This window comes from Pinus tabuliformis, chromosome 5_2, assembly GCF_031772625.1.
Source record: "Pinus tabuliformis cultivar Carrire ecotype Pingquan chromosome 5_2, CPIR1, whole genome shotgun sequence".
Lineage (NCBI taxonomy): Eukaryota > Viridiplantae > Streptophyta > Pinopsida > Pinales > Pinaceae > Pinus > Pinus tabuliformis.
The window spans coordinates 72,915,325-72,937,966 of NC_142306.1; positions in this window are offsets into that span (position 1 = coordinate 72,915,325).

The window sequence follows — 22,642 nt, forward strand, 5'->3', positions numbered from 1 at the left end:
CACCCACCCTCATCTGCCCAGCACAAATGGATCCTCACAACCACATACTACTTCACAAAATGGATAGCGGCCATAACTTCAAGGCAAGCCACAAACTCTGTTATCATAACCTTCCTTGAAACCAATATTCTATCAAGATTTGGATGTCCAACTAAGCTCATTACTGATAATGCAGTAGCCTTTAAATCCAAAAGAACAATAGATTTCTGCAATAAGTATCACATCACCCTTGGCGATTCCATAGTCTATTACCCTCAAGGTAATGGACTGGCAGAGTCCTCAAACAAAAGCCTGGTAAACATCATCAAGAATTTACTAGAGGACAATAAGAAAACTTGGAATAAAAAGCTAGTCAATGCCTTATGGGTAGACAGAATGACTACTAAAAAATCAATTGGTACTTCTCCCTATCAACTAGTTTATGGTATGGAAGTTGTCTTTCCATCCTCTTTGGGAGTACCGGTAATGAAGATACTTCAAGAATTGCAGGTTGAGACAAATAGTGTCCAAAGAAGAATCAACCAAACTATTCATCTACAACAAACTAGAGAAGAGGTCTATATCAGGTCTCAAATTGTGCAGGAAAGGGTTAAAAATATTTTTGATAAGAGAACCAAGGCTGAAGATTTCTACCTTGGCGAAAAGGTGCTCAAGTGGGATTCAAGGAGGGAAGACAAAGGTAAACATGTGTTATAGGGAAAAGTGTCTATTTAGAACTGCTCTATCCCACTAAGGTGTGACAGCTGCCTTAGAAACAAATAGAGAAAAGCTACTTATGTTTTTCCTTTATGAATTATAGATAGAGAGGAATAGAAAGGCCAACCTTTGTCTTGCGCTAATCCTTTGATTTGATCCCTCTCTTCTTTGACAGTCCCCAGCTACCTGCTCCCTTACATGCCCAGCTTCACAAAGTACCTGTAAGATCACAGAAGCATAGAACTATACAAAGACACGGATCTATATTCATAAACAATCTAGGATCAGATGTAAATTGACCATACAAATGTAACAAGCATCAATGATACAAAAGCATGGAGGAAAACTCAAATAGCTTTTATTGATAAACAAGAAAAGATCCAGGAGGAGTTACAACCAGTTGTTCCGACCCAGCATCAACCTCCCAGCAAAGAAGCCCCTCTTCACCTCAAACAAAGCTTAGATCACCCAACAATCTGATGTTTGTCTCTAGAAACCAACAACAATTCCTTACAATATGCAAAATTCCAGCCTCTGGATCTCTGGGATGAGGGATCCATATATAGATATCTGTAAGGGGGATGAGTCAGCTTGTGATTTGATTAGTGTCTTCTCTCTGATAGTTCTTGCTTCCACTTGGAGACTGAAGGCCTCTTACTCATCCTTGGTCGAATTCAGTGAGGCAAGTGTCAGAGGAGAAGATTATGGAAGCTACCATTGCCTCTCCACCTCGTGGAATGACACAGCCATTTGTCATTTCTCACCCATCGCACCCCACAGAAGGTACTTTTGAAATGCAACGCACCCTCACAGTGTATTTAGGTGATATGCAACGCACTTAGCCAGTGGAGCAGCTGCAATGATCCTGTTTTGACCAATTCTGAGCAATTTATCATGGAGAACTTCTGGGAGAAGCTGTAATCTGTTGACCTTGTTCCTTTAGGGGTTAGAACAACACTTTTAGGGACTTAGGAGCCCTTGACTTATGGACATTTCATGCTTGGGGTTGCAGGGCCCAAAAATGTCTATAACAATTGTCCCCTAAAGTATGAGGCCGTTAACCTTTTGGTGTCGGGTGAAATGCTTTATTATGAGGATCCGAAGTTCTTTCAATGCTGGGAGGAGACCTGTAATAGGATACAATACAATACATTATCTTCATACTATTTTCATGATCTAGCTGAGGCGGGCATCCCCATGCTCAGCTTTATAAATTCATTTTCATGTACATAGGACAGACAATCGTCTGAGTGTAGACTGATGATTCTGGTAGAGCCATCATCCTTTTGAGTGGATGATTATCTGTGCAGCAATGATGTACATTTTAATGTCTTTATTTTCCCTGAATATATATCGCAGCCCGGATGGATGAAACTAGATCCGGGGTCTTCAATCTCGTTCGATCTTCACTCGAAGTACAAGTCGATCCATGTGAGAAATGTTCTGAAGTCAAACATGGAAAGACATCACTTGATTACCAGTCAATGATGTAAACTGTTAACAAGCGCGAGAGGAATCATCGATAATGATAATGACCCTCAAGGTACTGCAGTACAATTCACGTGGTGTGAATAAAGGACTTGGCGTCGAACACCACGCAAAATGTTTCGGTCAAAGGCCATTGATGTAAACCTGTCGCCGGAAGTGAGAAACTTGCCATTGAGGCATGCAAGCTTCAAAGTACTGAATGGGGTGTTCCTAGATCAAATTCTTGGATAATGAGCTGATGTCGACAAGAAGTGATCCGTCATAGGAGGGCCTTAATGAATTCCACATCAATGACACGGAACAGAGGAAATGATTTTAATGGAGGTGAAAACGATCTGGTGATATAAGGTTCAGGGTGGCGGTCATGAAAGGATGGAGTATAATGTATGGTAGTGGGTGAGACACAGGTGAATTCACTGAATGACTTCTCTTGAACATATCGACGACACTAATGTGATGGATCGGTAGCATTAACCCTAAATGTGGATGGTATGGCATGACCATGGTGATGTGACCGGTGAATGAAACAACCCAACCCGACTCGGACACGGAGTGGAAGTGTCATGTTCAAGAGCGACTTGCTACCAACAAAGTTTCTTTGAGTTTTCTTCCCAATTTTCCCCAGTCATTACTGACTAGTACCTCTTTATTTTTGTCAAGCTTGAGGAGGATAACATATGCTTATTCTATAATTTTCCCTTCGGGCAAACCCATCACTATGTTTTAACGAGCCTAGCGATAGTGAAACTCGTTCTCGTCTATAGACAAGTTTGTCGCTATTAATCTTTTTAACGAGTTTAACAACAAAGATAACTCGGTCCTTTTCAATTTTAGAGAGTCTGAAAAGGGACGTAAAGGTAACTCCAAAATTCCTTTTTTGTCATCTAATCCCTTAAGTCCGAAAAAGTATAAAACAATACAGAAGGGATGAATTTTCGATACTTTTAACGAGCCGAACAAAACAAGCGCTCGATCTTTTTGTGTAATAATCCCTCAGGTCCAAAAAGATTAAAATATAGAGGAGGGATAGCACTTCCTGTCCCTTTAACAAGCTGGAGAGGCCAATGACTCAGCATTATTTTCATATTTTACGAGTTAGTTGAAAAGAGCTTAAAGGAGACTCGTCTTTTGAGGAATGAGTGATAAAATGGGTAGCAGCTGATTCCAAGTAAGGTTTGGAATTTTCCAATCACGGCAGTGTCACAAGGATGGCTAGTGAAATCACACTTCGCAGTTGTTCCTCAAAATGGGTAAACAATCAAATGGAGGTGAATGATCGGCCAATGAAAAAGTGGAGGTGACGGTGCAAACACGACCAAGGCTTTAATGGCTGAAGTACTACATTCACAATGGTTATTTACTGGGGAATAGTTTATTTTTTAACGAGCTTAAATGCGGGTGGAAACATTTGCTCATGTCTTATGTTTATTTTTTAACGAGCTTGAACTATGTGCTAAAACTGCTCGATTGAATGGCCCCTTTTTTGATTTTACCATAAGTAGCTCTGTCCTTTCAAAGATTGTACTGTATTTTCAATTGCTTCATCAAACTAGTCAGAAATGAACAATATATGCTTGAAAACGAGTTAGAACACCAATATTTTACTTTGAACTACGTAAAAAGTAATGAAAAAGTGTTTTTACGTCTCATTTTACCATTTCTTTTGAACTTTGGTTTGTTGGAGCTTTGGAGGTGCTTTCCTCCTTTGATTTTCATCAGCTGATTGCAGGAGATTCTGTGGACGATTCTCGGCGCTGTCTGGACCAGGTAGGAGCTAAACTTGAGCTCTTCCATTTCATGGTTTCCATTTTGCATTTTGACCTTGATTCCTAGCTTTTCTGAGCCCCTGGGGTTTGAAAAGCTCGTTCTGCCTTCAGCGTACCCTCTGTGTATCGAAAGGTGCGTTGAATGTTGGCCATTCTAAAGGCCATCTAACATGCAACGCACCCAGAGTACTGCTGCAGGTGCGATGGGCGCAGAGAAGGAATTCTGTGCACAATTTTTTATGGAACTTTTGCCTATTTCTTGCCAAAATCAGGATCTAACTCTCCTCTTGTTTGTTTTTCAGAGATCTTTGGAGCAAGATGACCATTACATGGCGAGAACGTGAGCATGAAGAAGAGGACATGCTTGCCCTACATGATCCAGTTATAGTAAAAGCATTACGGAACTGTGGCTTGCTGAAGTTTTTCCGCATTTCTAGCATGAGACAACAGATCAACTTACTGTAGTATTTGCTCGATGCTTGGGATCCTATCAACCAGGTTTTCCAGATCAGGGGAAAATCTATCCCCTTGGCTGTAGTAGACATCTATTTCTTGACTGGCTTGTCAAGGCGGGGTGCCCCCATCTCTTTATCAGGTTCGGCCCAAGGAGGTGACTCGGTGAGAGATTATGTTTGCCGGTACTGCAGAGAAGGATCTCAGCCGAGTAAAGATGGCAAGATCATCATCCGTGATGTCACTGACAGGTCCCTTAGGACTATTCTGTTTAATTTTGGTAGGATGGCTAGTGGTGCGGCTCTTCATGTAGCCAACCGATCTTATATGCAGTATGCCTTGGAATGCCTCCAACCAAAGGTGTTCAACTGGTGCGACGCAGTACTTCTTGTGATGAAAGAACAGTTGACCAAGATAAAGAGCGGGAGGTTGAAGAACTTTGGGTATGGTTCTATTTTGACCGCCTTTGCCTTGGAGAAGATACCACCGATGCAGCCACAGTACATTGCACTCGATTTATCTTCTCCTACTGAACCACGTATGCAGAGATGGGTTGACCACATGTCTAGGCATGCTGGCCAGTCTTAGATTTCATTTTTTGATACCTTCTTCAGGTGGTTTGATCGTCAGGAGATGGTTTATTCTGAGTATCCATATGCTGGCATGGACTTCCGGGGTGATCCAGATTTGGTACTGCCGGGTGGTGAACAGTGGGGCGCCATTGGTAAAATTTTTTACCATTTTCGTGTTTATCGTTTTTTATTCATAATATCTTTGTGCTTTATTCTATCAAGACTTTAATCAAACTCATGTGTACATGCAGATGTTGGTCCTATCCATCTAGCAGTTCGCCTGAGAGTACCAGCTACTGCCCCGGCAGGAGAGGCCGTCGGAAGGGCTATCCTTCGTGACCTCGACGTGGTCGAGACTCTCACAGCATTACAGGAGCAGGTTGAGGGCCTCACTCTTGGTATTCCAGACGTGAGGACCGACGAGCTACATTTGAGGTTATAGCGGCATACTACTGGTGTGCCCAGACGATGGACTCGTCTCTTACGCATGATCGCACAGGCTGTGACTTGCTATCACGAGCATCATTAGACTAGGGTGCCCCCTAGCATTTTGAGTTTTTTGGTCATTTGACCGATTTTGTCTTGGTTACAGAACATTATGTGTAAACCATAAACAGTTATATATATTTTGATTTTCGGAGTTTTATTTTGGTTAAGTTACATGATCCAAATGCAAACATTGATGGTATGTTTCCTTTTATAAATGTTGCAAATGTCTATCGAACACATAATTCGCCAATGAGTCAATTAATGTGTTTAAGTTTTTGGAAATATGTTGATATTGAATAAAATCAAATTGTCTTTCCAAAATCTTAACCCTTAGGAACATGGATAAATAGTTGGATTTCAGAAAGAATAGATACCAGTGAGTTGTAGTATTACGAGTTGTGAGTCTAGCCTGACAATTAGTCGGCCTATACCATGTGTGATGGCATCAGAGAGAAGTTCTATCAACGTGCTATATTCAGCGATGTTATTTGTTGATCGACCAATACATACCCCTCTGAAACTTACTAACTCGCCGCTTGGATCAAAAATAGCCCAGGCTGCGGAGGATAGGTTCCGTGAACTACGACTCGCTCCGTCGGCATATCCAACACATGACTCCAATAGGTTTGACATCTGCAATAAATGTAAAAAGTGGATTACTTGACCAAAATAAACACTTTAGCGAAAACAAAAAGATAACAAAAGCATACAGGTTACCATTACGCATAGTAACGCTTGAGGTACAACCCATTACGAGGTTGCGCCAGTGGAATTCCGTCATAATCCATTAACTCGTAGGCTCCTTTTGATAACACGCGTTTAACAATATAGGGACCCATCCATAAAGACTTAAATTTACCTGCTCCCAATTTATCGGATTCTTGGTCGTAAAGCAAGACCAAGTCACCTTCTGAGAAGACACTGGGTTTGACATTTTTGTCGAACTGCGCCTTGACTCGTTTCTTATGGGCTTCGTTAGCCAAAGCGGCATCACGACGGGTTTCATCCAATTGGATTAATTCCAAGAAACGAGTTTCTTCTTCTGAGGTTCCGGGGAGGAGATCAATTGCGAGTTTGAGAGACAAGATTTCGCACTGGATTGGTAAGACCGCTTCCAGGCCATATACCAGTTGGAAAGGTGTAAACCCGGTTGCATTTCTTACCGATGTTTCGTAAGCCCACAAAGCTAAGTACAGGATTAGGTGCCATCTTCTCTTGTGAACTCCAATCATCCTTTGTAGCATGCGTTTCAGGAGCTTGTTGATTGCTTCAACGTATCCGTTGGCTTGCGGATAATATGGAGTAGAGCTGTCGTGAGACAACCCTAGTTTGGCAGTTAATTCGACCATCATGTGATTGCGAAAATGCGATCCATGATCTGTGACTATAGCTTGTGGTACGCTGAATCTGGTGACTACATGATTGAAAAAGAAGAGGCCAGCTATTTCACCAATATTATCTAATGTAGGCATCGCCTCGGCCCATTTGGTAAAATAGTCAACTGCGACTATGATATACCCATGCCCCCCGGTCGAGGTGGGGTTACATGTCATGAAATCGATGCCCCATTTGGCGAATGGCCCAACAACAACTATTGGCTGCAGAGGTGCGGGTGGTCTTCTAGTTTTGCTATCGAAAATTTGACAAGCATGGCAACTTCTGATTGCGATTATGCAATCTTTGAACATTGTTGGCCAGAAGTATCTTGCTTGTAAGATTTTTTGCACTGTAGCATATCTAGATTGATGCCCCCCACATGCGCCTGAATGACAATCATTCAAGACTTTTTCGGCCTCCTCATGGGTGAGGCACCTTCTCAGAACTGTATCGATACCACGACGGTAAAGTGTATCACCGACGATCATGTAGTCTTTTGCTTGGTATCGAATACGTTTTTGTTCGGAGTGGGAGGTGTTTGGCCTATATTTTTGGGTTTGGAGATAAATGATTATATCCCCATAACACTCATTGCTTGTAGATATCAGAAATTTTTTTTTGTCCACGATTGTTTCTTCGGATGTGTCATCGTTGGACGACGATGGGAGATCGCATAATAATTCTGCGAATACTAGAGCTTTCTTCGACTTGGATTTTACAAATTCCAGATCAAACTCTTGTAGTATTGCTATCCATTTTGAATATTTGCCCCCCATCAACTGTCGCGACAATATATAAGTCATGGAGTTGCAATCTGACAGAATGGTAGTTTTCTGAAAGAGGACATAGTGTCGAAATCTCTGTATCGTTTGGACAGCTGCGAGTGCTAGCTTTTCAAAGTAAGAATATTTTCTTTCTGTATCATTTAAGTTTTTACTTAAATAATATATAGGATGTTCAAGTCCATCGACTTCTTGAACTAAAACCATTGCGATGGTCGTATCCGCTGCAGCCAGATACAGGTTAAAATATTTTTGATAATCAGGAGCGTACATTAATGATGCTTTCATTAGGGATTCCTTTAAAGCATCAAAGGAAGCTTGCACAACCTAATCCCAGATGAAGGGTACTTCCTTTTTCAAAAGATGTGTATAACCTTTAGCAAGTTCGGCGTAATTTGGAATGAACCTCCTCAGAAAGTTTGCTTTCCCTTGGAGCTTCTGAATTTGAAGCAAATTCGAAGGTGGAGGAAAATTTATGATTGCTTGGACCTTACATGGGTCGAGGTGAATCCCGTCTTTGGAGACTACAAAGCCAAGTAAACGACCAAAACTAACGCAAAATGCACATTTGTGTGGATTGAGTCGTATCTTGTAGTGTCGACAACGTAGAAATATCGCTCTTAAATGCTGCGGGTGATCAGTCCGCTTTCGCGAATGAGCCGGAAGGTCGTCGAGGTATGGTTGAACGATGTTTTTGATGTCATGGAAGGCATAATTCATTGCCCTCTGAAACGTTGCCCCTGCGTTCTTTAAACCAAAGGGTAATTTTCGATATGCAAATGTGCCCCACGGACAAATAAATGTAGTCTTTGACTGGTCCTGTGGGCGGATATTTATTTGATTATACCCGGAGAATCCATCCATGAATGAAAAGATTTCGCGTCCGGCGCATTCATCAATTATCTGGTCAATGAAGGGTGTAGGGTAGTTGTCTTTTGGACAAGCTTGATTTACATCCCTATAATCGACACACACTCTAATTGTTCCTTGTTTTTTCATAACAGGGACAATATTCGATACCCAATCGGTTAGAGGAACCGGGTAGATGAAACCAACATGGAGAAGTTTTTCAACTTCTGCCTTAATGGCAACGGCTTTCTTGGGGTGCACCAGCCTCAGCCGTTGTCGTACTGGTTTGACATCTGGATACATCTTAATTTCGTGTTCAACGATACTCGAGTCAATGCCCGACATTTCACTATATGACCAAGCAAAGACATCTCTGAATTCGCGAAAAATAATGTTATATATTTCCAGTTCTGAAGGAGAACAACATTTGCCAAAATAAATATTCTCTACAACATCTGTTTTGGTCGAGATATTTATGGCGATAGTCTCTTCAATATTGGACAAGTTTCGCTCGGAATCCACCGTGTTTACAGTATTTGATAGGAAATCAAAGACTGAAGGATGATAAAGGTCATCTTGAGTATCTTCTCCACAATCCGGGAGAAGGGAACAATGGTGGGAATCATTCCATGGTGCCCCGTCAATTACCATTCATTGGACAATTCCTTCGTCGGTGACATGCACTTGCAACCAAGGATCTGAAGGGGTACCATATTCTTTAGACCTATCTATCCAAACGCTTGATGAGTGTTGATTTGGGTTTGCTTCCCATGCTAGGAACATTGATTGCTACAATATTTCCGTTGGGCTTGGGGGCAAAACCATTGCATGAACCATGTTGATATCGTTTTCTGAGATCTTTTTAGAAGATATCATGTTGCAGGTTCCTATCGATGCTACTTACGCCAGGTTGATTCGAGGTGGAAGGGTGAAAGTTCCCATTAGTATAGGATCTTTTAATAGGCCTACTTCGATATTTTGAAGCGAATGGGGGCTTCCATGGATCATAGGAATGCTTCCTGTAACTTGAGAACCATTGGGGAGGAAATTCTGTTGATCGACGATTGTAATCCCTCCTTGAAAGGGAAATGCAATCTTTCTAAAATAGGTCGACACAACAGTGCCATGGCATATATCCATGGTCTTCCTAGTAGGATGTTGTAATCAAGATTGCCATCGATTACTTCAACATCTACTTCTACTGTTTTCCCTCCTAGTTCAACTTTCAAGTTACTTAGAATACCATATGGGGTATATGTTCTTCCGTCGAATGCTTTCAATGTCGTTGAAGATCGCGACAAGGTTGGAGATCCTAAAGTTTTCCAGCAACTCATCGACATAATGTATGTAGATGCCCCATCATCAATAATTGTTCGATGAATAGTTTTATTGAGGGCTTTCACTTGAACAAGGAAAGCTACTTGAGCTGGTAATTGAGGATCGTATCCTTTATGATCGAAGGATACAAGTTTGGAATCATTTGGGTCTATCCCACCAATGGGTGATAATAAAGCCTGCCTTTGGGATGGGCAATTCTGTAGTACTTCAAGAGTCGACATAGCGGATGGCAATTGGGCCAAATCTTCCACTATATTATAATGTTGTGCTGCTCTAGCGTGGGGATTAAACGTCGACTTGTGTACTACTCCCTTTGGCAGTTTTATCGTCAGTTCAGGAATGGTAGGTGGCGCAACTTCTGTCGAAGTTGTTGTCGAACTAATAGGTTGATCTTTATCCTTGTTGTTCGACAGCTGAGGATTGCCATAATCTTTGTTCCTTGTCGATATCAAAGAATCATTTTGCTATTTTGAAACCGATAACATTAGCACTTGAGATGGGGAAGCATTTTCACTTTCAACCATAGTTGCTCCTGGATTTGGAAACGGATCAGTTAACACTGCGGAGGTTTTCGAATTCTTGAAGAATTTTTTAACCTCAGCTCTGTGTGGACAACTTGTGGTCCAATGATCTTCATCGCATATGAGACATGGATTTTTTTGGTTTCCTATCTCCAGGAGGGTTTGAAGAAGATTTTTCAGGTGATGATTCCTCCTGTTTCTTCTTCTTCCCTTTGCCTTTCTTCTTGCTCCCTGGTTGTTTGGTTTCTTTGCCTTTATCTGTCGATACAGAATTTACTTCCGAAGCAAGAAGTTCATATTTTTCATTTTGACTTGAAATCTTACGGGCCTTTTTGGATGTAGCCTTTGTCGATTTCGTGTCTGTTGTGCCAATCACGCCATCGTCGGCATGAGAGTCATTGTTCGATTTAGGAGGGGGAGGAATTGAGAATTCCGATCTAGGGGCGTCAGGTATTTTATCATAGAGCATGCCGGACTGAGTGTAAATCAAGTCCAAATATTGCGCACGAGCGATAACTTGCTCTTCTGTTATGACTCCCCCCTTTGCCACATCTTCCGTGATGGAAGGCAGTAATGACTTGATAAACCATTCAGCTAAGAGCTGATCGGGGACATAGGTTTTTACCATTCTATGACGACGTTGTTGCTCATGTATATGATCAGATATGTGAGTGGCCATTGTCTGTTTGAAGTTGGTAAGAAGTTCTGTTCCCGTTTCGTACCTTATTGGTAACTGAAAATGGGTTAAAAAGGTTGTGGCTAAGGTACTGAAGTTGTCGAACGAAGCTCTAGGCAATTCGATGTACCATTTTGCCGTCGGACCTGTCAACGTCCTTTGAAAGAGGCGAAGTCTTATCGAATCATCATTTAGGGTGTTTGATGAGCAGCATAGATGAAAGGTCATCACGTGATTCGATGGATCTTCACCCGGATTTCCATTAAATTTAGGAATATCTGATGGAATCTTATGCGAAATTGCTAGCCACCAAGGGGCGTAAGCGATTGGATTGTTTGTTAACCAATTTAAATCAGGTAACTCTAAAGTTGCCACAAAGGGTAACTGTTGATTCAGGTTGGGTGAAGCATACCCAGGATAAGATGGGATTGCCTGAGCAGTTGGTCTTTGCATACCGGCATAATGACTTTGATGCTGGTATGTTTGGTACGGTTGGTGGGCATGACCATTGTAAAATGGTTGATTTTGACCGTTTTGAATATACGACTGTCCACTATTAGCAAAGATTTGTTGCTCAGAACCTTGGTATACTTGTTGGAATTGCGGTTGTTGGTATTGTACTAGCCATGGCTGTGAAGCCATGTGCTGTTGACCAATACTAACAGTTTGACCAAGATGAGGTGTAATTGTACCTGTCTGAACCTGTGTCATTCCAGCAGTCGGCGATTGTGGTTGAGTCGCAGGGTCAAGGGGCTGTTGCATTACAACCTGAGAAACCTGAGGTTGGCATACAACAGGCAGCGCTTGAACTTGCGACATCGTCAAAATAGCTGGCGTAGTTGGAATATTTGACGTAAGTAAGCATTGTTGCATCGAGTATAGAACTCTTGGTTGTTGAGGTAGTATAGGTACCCAACCACTTGATGTAATTCCAGTATAACCTGAATGTTGTTGTGAACTCCTGTATGGATATCCTCCCGGAGGGGATAATGAAAGGGTATACTGCCCCCCATATGGTGATAATCCAGAACTCAAGGGATTTGTTTACCCTTAGGGGCCGGACTGCCCAAATTGACCTCCAAATGGATCAATTTGTTGAGACTCAACATAAGAGTTTCCGAATATTATTCCAGATGAACAAACAGGAACATACCATACTGTCGAGATAGCCCCTTAGTGGACTCCTTCTAGCGGTTGAGAGCTAGTCGGGACAGATGGTATACCGGCGAACATTGTCGGAGTGATAGCAGGGAGTTCTGCCATCGCTGTGTCAGACGACACAGTCCTAGATGTTGACAGTTGTTCTGACATTTGTAGTCTATTTAAAAGATTACCTAGCGATTCTACAGGAGCTTCTGCTGGTGGTAGACTAACTTCTGATGAAGAAGGATATAGAGTGACCCCGACTCCAAATTGCGTTGGAGTACTTGTTGGACGATCTTCTACAATTTCTTCTATGGCAATCATACCAGGTGGAAGGGGAAGACCGTCAGGTCCGTAGAATATTTCTGGTGCCGAAGAAGGTGTGAAATTGGCAGCGACAGATGTTTGAAGAGCAAGACTCTCCGAATCGGTTGTAGATGGAACTGGTTCGGTAACACAAGTGTTTACTCTCAGACTAGGATCAGTATCACTGTCCTTCTGTGGCTGCTGAACTTCTTCTGTAGAGGCAGGGATTCCAGAAATGTTTGGAGTAACCGGAGTTTCTGATGTCGTTGGAACACTTGTTCTAACTTTAATAGGAGATTTGGAACCGGTTAAATGAGTTCGCTTTGTCCATACTGGCTTCGATTCCGGAGACAAAGACGGTTGACTCGTAAGCCTCCGTGAACGACGAGGTTTCAATTGACTTTCTTCCACGATTGCAGATTACTCGATCAACTAAAATAAAGGGGAAGTATGTTTCCGAATTAAATGAATTTTAGACGCTTTGACACAACTTGTTTTTTCAGTTTTTAGGAGTCGAGAAAAAACAAAATATGACTCTAGTCTCCTTCGATTTTTAATGAGCCTGAAGTGACAAGTGCTCAGATGGACCTTTTCTGTTAAGGAGTCTGAAAAGGAACGAAAGGGACTGCTCTGGAAATCTAGGTAGAGGGAGTACCAAACCAATCGCAAAACTGCAGAATACTTTTTACGGTACGACAGTCAATCTTCCCGAATGCTGTGTTCAGTGCATTGCGATCGATAGGGCGGCAGACACAGCTTCCTATGGATAAAGAATTTAAGCCTATAGGGGTCTCCCAAAATATTCTCGACGGTACGTGGGAGCACAAGTCCGTACTGGAACTTATCGTCTCAAAGTGGAGGAATCACCCAACCATCAATGAGAACAACAGTTACCAGGCTTTACGACGCCGGAATACGTCTCTAGCCTAGACTTCTAAATGTTGTGCTTTAAGTTCCAAAGCATTGTTAGATTCATTGAATTTATTTTAAGTTGATCTTGTTTATGAAGTTTGCCTTTTGGGTTCACCACGAGATGTAGATGTAATGATCCGAATGGAAAATGGCATCAACCCATGGTACTCATCCACCCATATTATTCATCGACCCATGGAATTTACCCATGGTATTGTAAATGGCATCCTCCTATGGTATTGTAAAATCCACCCATATTATTCATCGAATTTACCCATGGTATTGTAAATGGCATCTGCCCGTGGTATTGTAAAATCCACCCATGGTATTCATTCACCCATGGAATTGACCCGTGGTATTGTAACTGAAAAATACTATAAGAACAAGTCACATTTTGTAAAATGATAGATTGTCCGCCACAATGTAGCCTTTACAGTTCAGAGGCATGTAGCCATCACATCTCTTCTCAGAGATAAGCTACCATCGCCCTAGCTGGTTTATTTCCATTTCTGGTTGTAAGCATATTTATGTATTTTCCATTAATGAAATGAAGTATTATTTTCGCTGCATCTTTGTGTATATGGTTATCTCTGTAATTTGTTGCGTTTCTGTTTAAATCTGGATCATATAATTCCTAAAATGCAATCTAAAGATGATAAAGAAACTTTTTATCTCTTTTATGTAATGAAAACCCTAGCTACTAGGGAAAAGAAAGACATAATCTTTTCACAAAGAGAAAAGAGCACGCTCTAAATGCACTTTCCTAAATCAAGCCAATCAGACTGTCTATATGTAAATGCACATGCATTTATTTGTTTTTCGACTTTCTTAGTATATAGATGCTAAAAAGAAAGTTGATGCACAAATCTGAATTTCTTTTCAAGCGAAAAATATAAACAAGCTTCTTTTCGAAATAAAAAAAATGGAGACGATCACAACATTTCATGATTTTGAACTGAATACTTGTTCTTGACACTAGAAAATTACAAATTCAGACCAAAAGCAATAGTATCAGGATAATCAACCATCAACAGCAATCAAACTTTTTCCTACGATCGAAATCGACACTTGCGACAGATTCAAATCAAAGGACGACAGTACGACTATGTTACTTTAGTAAAGGAGAACTATAAATGACTCAACAAACACACAAAAACATCTACAGTTGCAGAATAACAACAAGGAAAAGGGGTTTCAAACAGACATATACTGATCACAGGCAGCAAAATTCAGGAATAGAACTGGAAAGAATGAATCACAGAAGCCACAACTGCACAGAGCTAGCCTGATCAGCGCACCTGTAACACAGAGAATCTGAAATGTAGCGCAGGTTGTCGACTCGGGAAGTGTGCTGAAATTCAGAATCTCTGAACAGTACCTACACTGGGCCAGAAACGAGACTCTGTTCGGGTTCCGGGTCACAGTTTGCAGTTTAGTTCTTGGGTTTTGGCCGAGTAAAAAGCAATCAGTAATTTAACAATCAGGGGTAGATCTAAGGAGCAGCTAAGAGCTATCACAAGGGCAATCAGATAGTTTGTGAATCAGTTGTTTAAATCATAAACAGATCCAGTAAATGGATTGAAGTAGCAGTTGTCTACTTTTCATTTGTTATGGAAAATGCAGTTCGAATGCTACTTGTAAGTTTATGAAACAAACAACAAAGAATGATAAACAAACAAACTAATTAGCTCCCCAGTGGAGTCGCCATTTTGTTACAGGGAAAAGTGTCTATTTAGAACTGCTCTATCCCACTAAGGTGTGACAGTTGCCTTAGAAACAAACAGAGAAAAGCTACTTATGTTTTTCCTTTATGAATTATAGATAGAGAGGAATAGAAAGGCCAACCTCTGTCTTGCGCTAATCCTTTGATTCGATCCCTCTCTTCTTTGACAGTCCCCAGCTACCTGCTCCCTTGCACGCCCAGCTTCACAAAGTACCTATAAGATCACAGAAGCATAGCACTATACAAAGACATGGATCTATATTCATAAACAATCTAGGATCAGATGTAAATTGACCATACAAATGTAACAAGCATCAATGATACAAAAGCATGGAGGAAAACTCAAATAGCTTTTATTGATAAACAAGAAAAGATCCAGGAGGAGTTACAACCAGCTGTTCCGACCCAGCATCAACCTCCCAGCAAAGAAGCCCCTCTTCACCTCAAACAAAGCTTAGATCGCCCAACAATCTGATGTTTGTCTCTAGAAACCAACAACAATTCCTTACAATATGCAAAATTCCAGCCTCTGGATCTCTGGGATGAGGGATCCATATATAGATATCTGTAAGGGGGATGAGTCAGCTTGTGATTTGATTAGTGTCTTCTCTCTGATAGTTCTTGCTTCCACTTGGAGACTGAAGGCCTCTTACTCATCCTTGGTCGAATTCAGTGAGGCAAGTGTCACAAGAGAAGATTTTGGAAGCTTCCATTGCCTCTCCACCTCGCAGAATGACACTTCCATTTGTCATTTCTCGCCCATCGCACCCCACAGAATGGACTTTTGAAATGCAACGCACCCTCACAGTGTATTTAAGTGAGATGCAACACACTTAGCTAGTGGAGGAGCTGCAATGATCCTGTTTTGACCAATTATGAGCAATTTCTTATGGAGAACTTCTGGGAGAAGCTGTAATCTGTTGACCTTGTTCCTTTAGGGGTTATAACAACACTTTTAGGGACTTAGGAGCCCTTGATTTATGGAAATTTCATGCTTGGGGTTGGAGGGCCCAAAAATGTCTATAACAACATGGGAAATTTGATTTCCTATGGAAATGTCCCTATGTTACCTATGCTTATAGAGGAAATAATGCTTTCTTCTTGAGAGAAATTAATGTTATAGATACAGAAGGTGGGCCAGTAAATGGTCGAATGCTAAAACATTACTTTGAACCAAGTTACTAATTTTCATTTCCCGTGTTGTACATACTTCATTTACAAAGCTTAGTTTGGATTGGATGGTGATCTTTGAAGTTGAAGTTCGAAGAGAAGGCCCTAAGCTTTAAAATATTTACGATCATAATTATCAATAATCCAGATTTGCAGAAGGACACCTGGCTAGGTAGCATCAGCAACACTTCAAAGGCTACTGATCTTCATTAGTTCTTGACATCTTTTCAAAAGATGCCATCCCCAAGTGGAGCCACTGTTAGGTTCCTATACCAATAGGAGTCATAATTTTGAATGACTAAGGTTAAGCCTTGCAATATTGTACAAACCTCTGCTTTCTGCAAATGTTTTCCAAATTAAAGAATTTAAAAAATGTGAAGAGGGTATGTCCAAAAAGAAAAATCAAAGGACAAAAACAATGAGAAAAGGTCAAAAAATGAAAATATATGAACCCCAAAAAACAAAAAGAAACAATGAAAGTGAGCAAGTCTAAATGGCACTACTATTTACTTTTATGCATAATAATGATTGTGTGTAGCTTGTTATTCATGCCACAATCCATGGTAATCAAACTGTTTAATCTTGATTATATCATGCTTTGAATTTTATGTTTACAATTAAAGAATAAAATATGACGAAAGAGCTTAATCTTGGCAGATCATTAGATAGGTAGAGAAATTAAAAGGAGCTCATCAGTCTAATCTGAGCCCTTAGATTATATAAGGTTAGAAATAGATAGTTTTTTTTATTAAGGAAAATATAGAATAAGGGTTTGCTAACCTAAATGCACCCAAATAAATGAAGAAAAGATGTTAGAATAGGTAAATGGGTAAGTAAAAGAAAGGTTGCTGAAGTATAAAGTTAATTGGGTCAAAACACATGCATTAGGCTTAGACACATGTTTCAATATATATGATTAATTATGGAAGCAAAAAAAGGTTTGCAAGTTAATGTGATTAACTCCCCGTCATTCATTTTTCCCCTTACTTACTAATTTCCTGTCCATGAGTATTCTCTATCACTTTAAATCCTTCAAGTCAAAGAGGCTCAAATAATTTCTCTGACTTTTGGTGGGACCGAACCCTCAGCTTAATGACTTAAGGACATCAAGTGATAGAATCCCCTTCATGAAATTCATCTCCCACTCATTACCCTAATAAAACCCCTTTTCCTAAGGTTAAAACTCTTTTGCCTAGGAAAAGTGAAAACCCCTATGTAAATCCTGTTTCACTCAAAAAACCCAGAAAAACATCTTATCCTAAGTATTGAGTATATGTAAATAAAGCACAGAAATATTACATTTACATCTATACTTAAAGATATACCCACTCCGCTCATCACATTTCATATTAATTTTTAGTATATAATTCCCCGATAATACCTATCCCCGTGTATTAATTAAATCCCATAAGTAAATACCCCCAACCCTTAGTTTTAATAACAACTATACATTTACCCCTTATCCTAACAAAGTAAATAAAACCCATCATTAAACCCTGCTCGATCAACTAAACCTATGATTAAGTCTTAATTAATCACAAACCACCAGGGATTAAAGCTCTAGACCCCACCCCCACCCAAAACCCATGCTCTTATCACTCACGCACATCCCTTGCCTGACTACTGTTCGATCATGTTCCCCTTCATCCAACAGTCCATAGCCATATCGACCACACTCGATGGTTGACCGTTACCCACCAAATAAAGCGGTTTTCTCCGACCCCTTGACTGCTACGTGTTGTGCTCTGGGGTAGATTGGGTGACCCCTCCGAAATACCGCCCAACCTCCAAAATGCGATGGCCTTGGAAACTGCCTCCTCGCTCAACCTGCCAAAGCACCTGCTATTCATTCATAAAATTTTCCACCAAAAATAAATGTTGCTCCATAAAAATGCCGAGAATCCCTTTTTCACCTCTTTTCACTGATTTTCTCTGTGAACCAGTGTGATTCTTGTAAACGTCGAATTCACCATTTGAACTCTGAATTCACTCCTGAAGAAAGTTGCAGAGACCGTAATTGACCTCTTAGTCCACACCAGATCCATTCAAACCTCTGCAACTACCTCCAAATTTGTAAAATAATTCACCCAATTCTAGGTATTTCACCGTGAATTACCACTCACCCTTTCAAAATTGGAAAACGTTAAGCCTGTGAAGTATTTTCGTTAAGTAAAATTAATTGAAAAATACTTGAAATTTGAAAACCCCTAGCCAAACCCTCTAAAAAATCGTAGTTGTCGTGAAAAGCCCCCGAATTAAACCTATAAAGCCAAATTTAAATCCACAAGAACTAAATTATATCTTCCCCTATTTCCTTGGACGTTAGACCTATCACAACTCCCCATTTGGACCTCAACCACCTTCCCTTGGCTGACAGGGATTTCCAAATTAAGGATACATCTAGCCAGACCCTCCTGCTTAAAATCCATTGTTCAAGTAGGGAAAAATACCTCAAACATGCTGATGATATTGGCCTTTGGGAGTCAAATTTTCCCAAATATCAGTTCCCACAGGTACATGTTTTCACTGAAATTGTCAACTAGTTTCATGCCTGTTACATTCCCATCCTGAGAGCTATTATGTCCCCTGACCAAAAGATTCTGTTCACCATTACAATTGATTCCATAAATGAAATGCTGCAACTCCAACGAGGACCAAACCTGACCCCACTCTCAATTATAGATTTGTTAGACCAATATTCCAAGTTAAGTCCCTCTAGGTTGGCCCAATTGTTCCAAGATTTCTTTGTTGAAGAGCAGCACATTCCTAAAATTCTCACCCCATATGTTTCTGCATGTTCTTTGAAAGGGGCAAACAAATCATCACCATGATATCATGTGTTCTGGGCTGCTCCACTGATGAATTCATTGATGAACTTGTCCTAGCCTTCACGTCAATTTATACCCCAGGACAGCCTCCTGTTGTTTTATACAATTATGCTGAGTTCATAGCTGAGAGAATGCATGAACAGTTCACCAGGATGCATAATGAGAGAGTGTTCAAATACTCATCTGTTCTATACCATATTTTTTTTATATTATCAGCCAGACAGATTTCCTTTTCCCCTCCAAAAGCTGGATACCAAAGGCTAGCCCAGGTCTGTCATTTTTTGGACCCCACTATTCCATAAGTTTTAGTCACCATATACCTATTCATATTTAATATATTCTTTTGTTCATCTGGTCATGACTATGCTGACAAAAAGCCCTCCACACAAGATAAGTCTAGAGATCAAAAAGGGTCCTTCAGTTGTCTAAAAAAATCAAAGTGGGAGATTGGTACCTTTACCAAAACCACACAGAGATAAGAATTTACAGTTGCCAACTTGCACCATATAAACTACCCAGATACCTCCCCATGAGGTTATTTTCTCTAGAGTAATATAGACAATTGATGAACTTTGATGAGATAAATTTTGTCTTGGCCAAGAAAAGAACACAATTCAAAGTAAAAAACCAATTAGGCCCCTTCATATGCAATTCTAGAGATGTAGGGGAGGAAGCAGACCAAATTTTGCAGCAAATGAAGTTCCAAAAGAGTTTCATGTGGAGGTATGACCCTCAAGAATTTATGACCAGATTGAGAAACAAGGCCAAGTTGGGACCTTATATTCACCACCCCATTCCTGAGATAGAGAGATATGCTAATCAATCTGAGTGGGTGGAAAATACTCTTATAGATAGAGACAGTACAAAGGTAGATGTAGAGAACACCTTATGTGACTTAGAAAGACAGTTTGATGAGAGCTCGTTTTTGCAGGTACTTGAACAACAAGAAGCAGCCATGAGCACCCCTCCTATCATGAAAACTCCTCAGAATGAGGAAAAGAACCCCAAAAGGACCAGGGAGGAACCCTCAAGTTTAGGAATGGGCACATCAAGTATACAATATGAGACTAGTCAGAGCAAGAAGACATACAAGGCTCAGTAGAAATAACTGAAACTGAGATGGACAAAATTAAAGGCACAACTCCATCTAAGGAAAAACAGGGGCCATTAACATCATAGACCCAAATTTTGGAAAGGCAACTAAGTGTAGAAGTATCCTCATTCAATAGGCCTACTGATAAGGATAAGGATATAAAAGATAGATATAAAGAGATCAAGATGAGAAATGAGAAACTGAAGGCCCAAACTTATGCTCAATATCTAAAACTCACATTTACTAATCAGACCAGGTTGATGTCTTCTTTCGACATCAAAGAGGGAAAAATACAAATTTCCTTCATAAAACCATCTTCACAACAGCCAAGCACATTAGTAGATTACAAGAAAATTGATTTTGAAGTGATGGAAAGGGATATTCATCCCATAGATCAAATTGAGTTTCATAAACAGTATGGAGAAATGATTTACTCCACCCTTACAGGTAAAGCCATAGCTTCCGATCAACTGCAGAATACATTGAGCAATATCTTAGCTCAATATCAATTAGAGAAGGCCTCCTCAAAGGCCAAGGATACTAGAATCAAGTCTTTGGAAGACTTAGTGATTGAATTGGGACATGATCCCAAAGATATTAAAGCTGTTGAACAACTGATAAAGAAGAAAAATGATGACATTGCTGCACTGAAAAAACAATTGAATATACCTCAGCTATGCATCCCCAAACACAAGAGGTCTTATAGAGCCAAACCAGACATGAAGAGTTGATGGAACTGGTCCTAAAACCCAGTGACCAGCTAATGGAGATAGAGAAGGAATTAGAAACTTTAATTCAATTGAAGTAAAGTGATATTGCCACTACATATACAAATTTCATCCCAATGGTCTCAACACCAGTCCCTTCAATGCTGGCAGCCTCATTGGCTCCCACAGCTCCCATGCCTACAACACAACTAGTTTCAACAGAGTCTACATCAGCAGCAGGTGCATTAGGAGAAAAAGTAGCAGAGTTGGTCAGAGCCATGGAGGAAATGTCTATTTAGGCTACAGAAATGAACAAACTGAAAGAAAATGTGAGAAGCTTAGAAACAGATTGCAAGCTTACCAAAATTATGAACAAGGAAGAAGTGCATAAAGTTGCCAGAATGAATGAAATATTAAAGGCCATGGAGAAATAACTAACACTAAAGGAACCCCTTGGGCAAGCAAAGGAACTATTATGGGCCATTATCATTGACTATGTCAATGATATTTGGCCATCTATTCAAGTGATTTTTCAACAGATAGATATGATAAAGATAGCTATAGAAGCTATCTAAAAAGTCAAGGAAGAACTAGGAGACATGCCTGAAGATGCTACCAGACTTATCCACTTTCTCAACAGTAAAAACAAGTATGAAATTCATGAATTGGATATAGAGGATATGACAGAAACAATTTTGGAGGTAAGACAGGTCCTTTCCAAGAGAAACTTAATGTTAAACTTGGATTACAAATGTCAAAATATGCAGGTAGTAGTTGATAGATTTATGGCCAAGTTTCAAATTTTGAGGGAGAAAGGGTTACCCAATCCCTTGGTCATAAATGACAAGCTCATGACACAAGAGGATTATGACAACAAAATCAGAGAGCTAGCTAAAGAACATGTTAGTACATCATCGATAAAGGCATTTCCAACAGGAGAAGTTCTTTATTAGACATTTGAAAACTTGTTTTTCCTCAAGCATGAGGTGAAACACCTATTCATCAATAGGCCTACTTTTGCTAAGTATACTGAGGCAGATGAGATATATAGGAGGATGTTGAAAATCAATTTACCTGATGCTGAATTATGGGAAAAATTGACTGATTTACTATAGTAAAATGTAGTAAAAAGGTTAATGTACAGTCAGTAGGGTAAAAGGTAAAGGCAGGTCAACATGATTAAAGAGTATCAGGGTCAAAGTGTATCAGATGAAAGCCAGAATTGAATGCAGCTTCCAGCATAAAAAACCAAACAACAAGGCAACATAAAAGGCTAGAAACCCAACTATAAACGCTAGCAACACCAAAATACTAGGGACAGCATGGGGCAGTTCAATAGCTATCTCTACCTTCTAGCAAGAAGAGATTTTTATTTCCTAGATTAAATATCAAGTTAGTTTGGGATATTTTGTAATAAAATTTTGTATAAATACTTCACAATTTGAAGTATGTAGGGTGGATGCTTAGACATATTTATAGAATTCTTGATCAAATGATTGTAAAGCTATTGTATCACTGACTGGACGAACAAGCTAGATTGATGAATAAAGACAAGATATTTCACAGGCTTCATGTGTTGAGAAAAGTGAAGACAAGTATTTTCTCAAGTTGTTGTTTTATTTCTTAAAGTTTTTCCACAATTTATATCTGAATCTGAAGGCTATAACTAGAGTATTATCTTAAAATTTGTTTAATTACACTCTGTTTTAACAGTTAGGCATATAAATGTTTTCTACTGATATCTAAGTTTAAG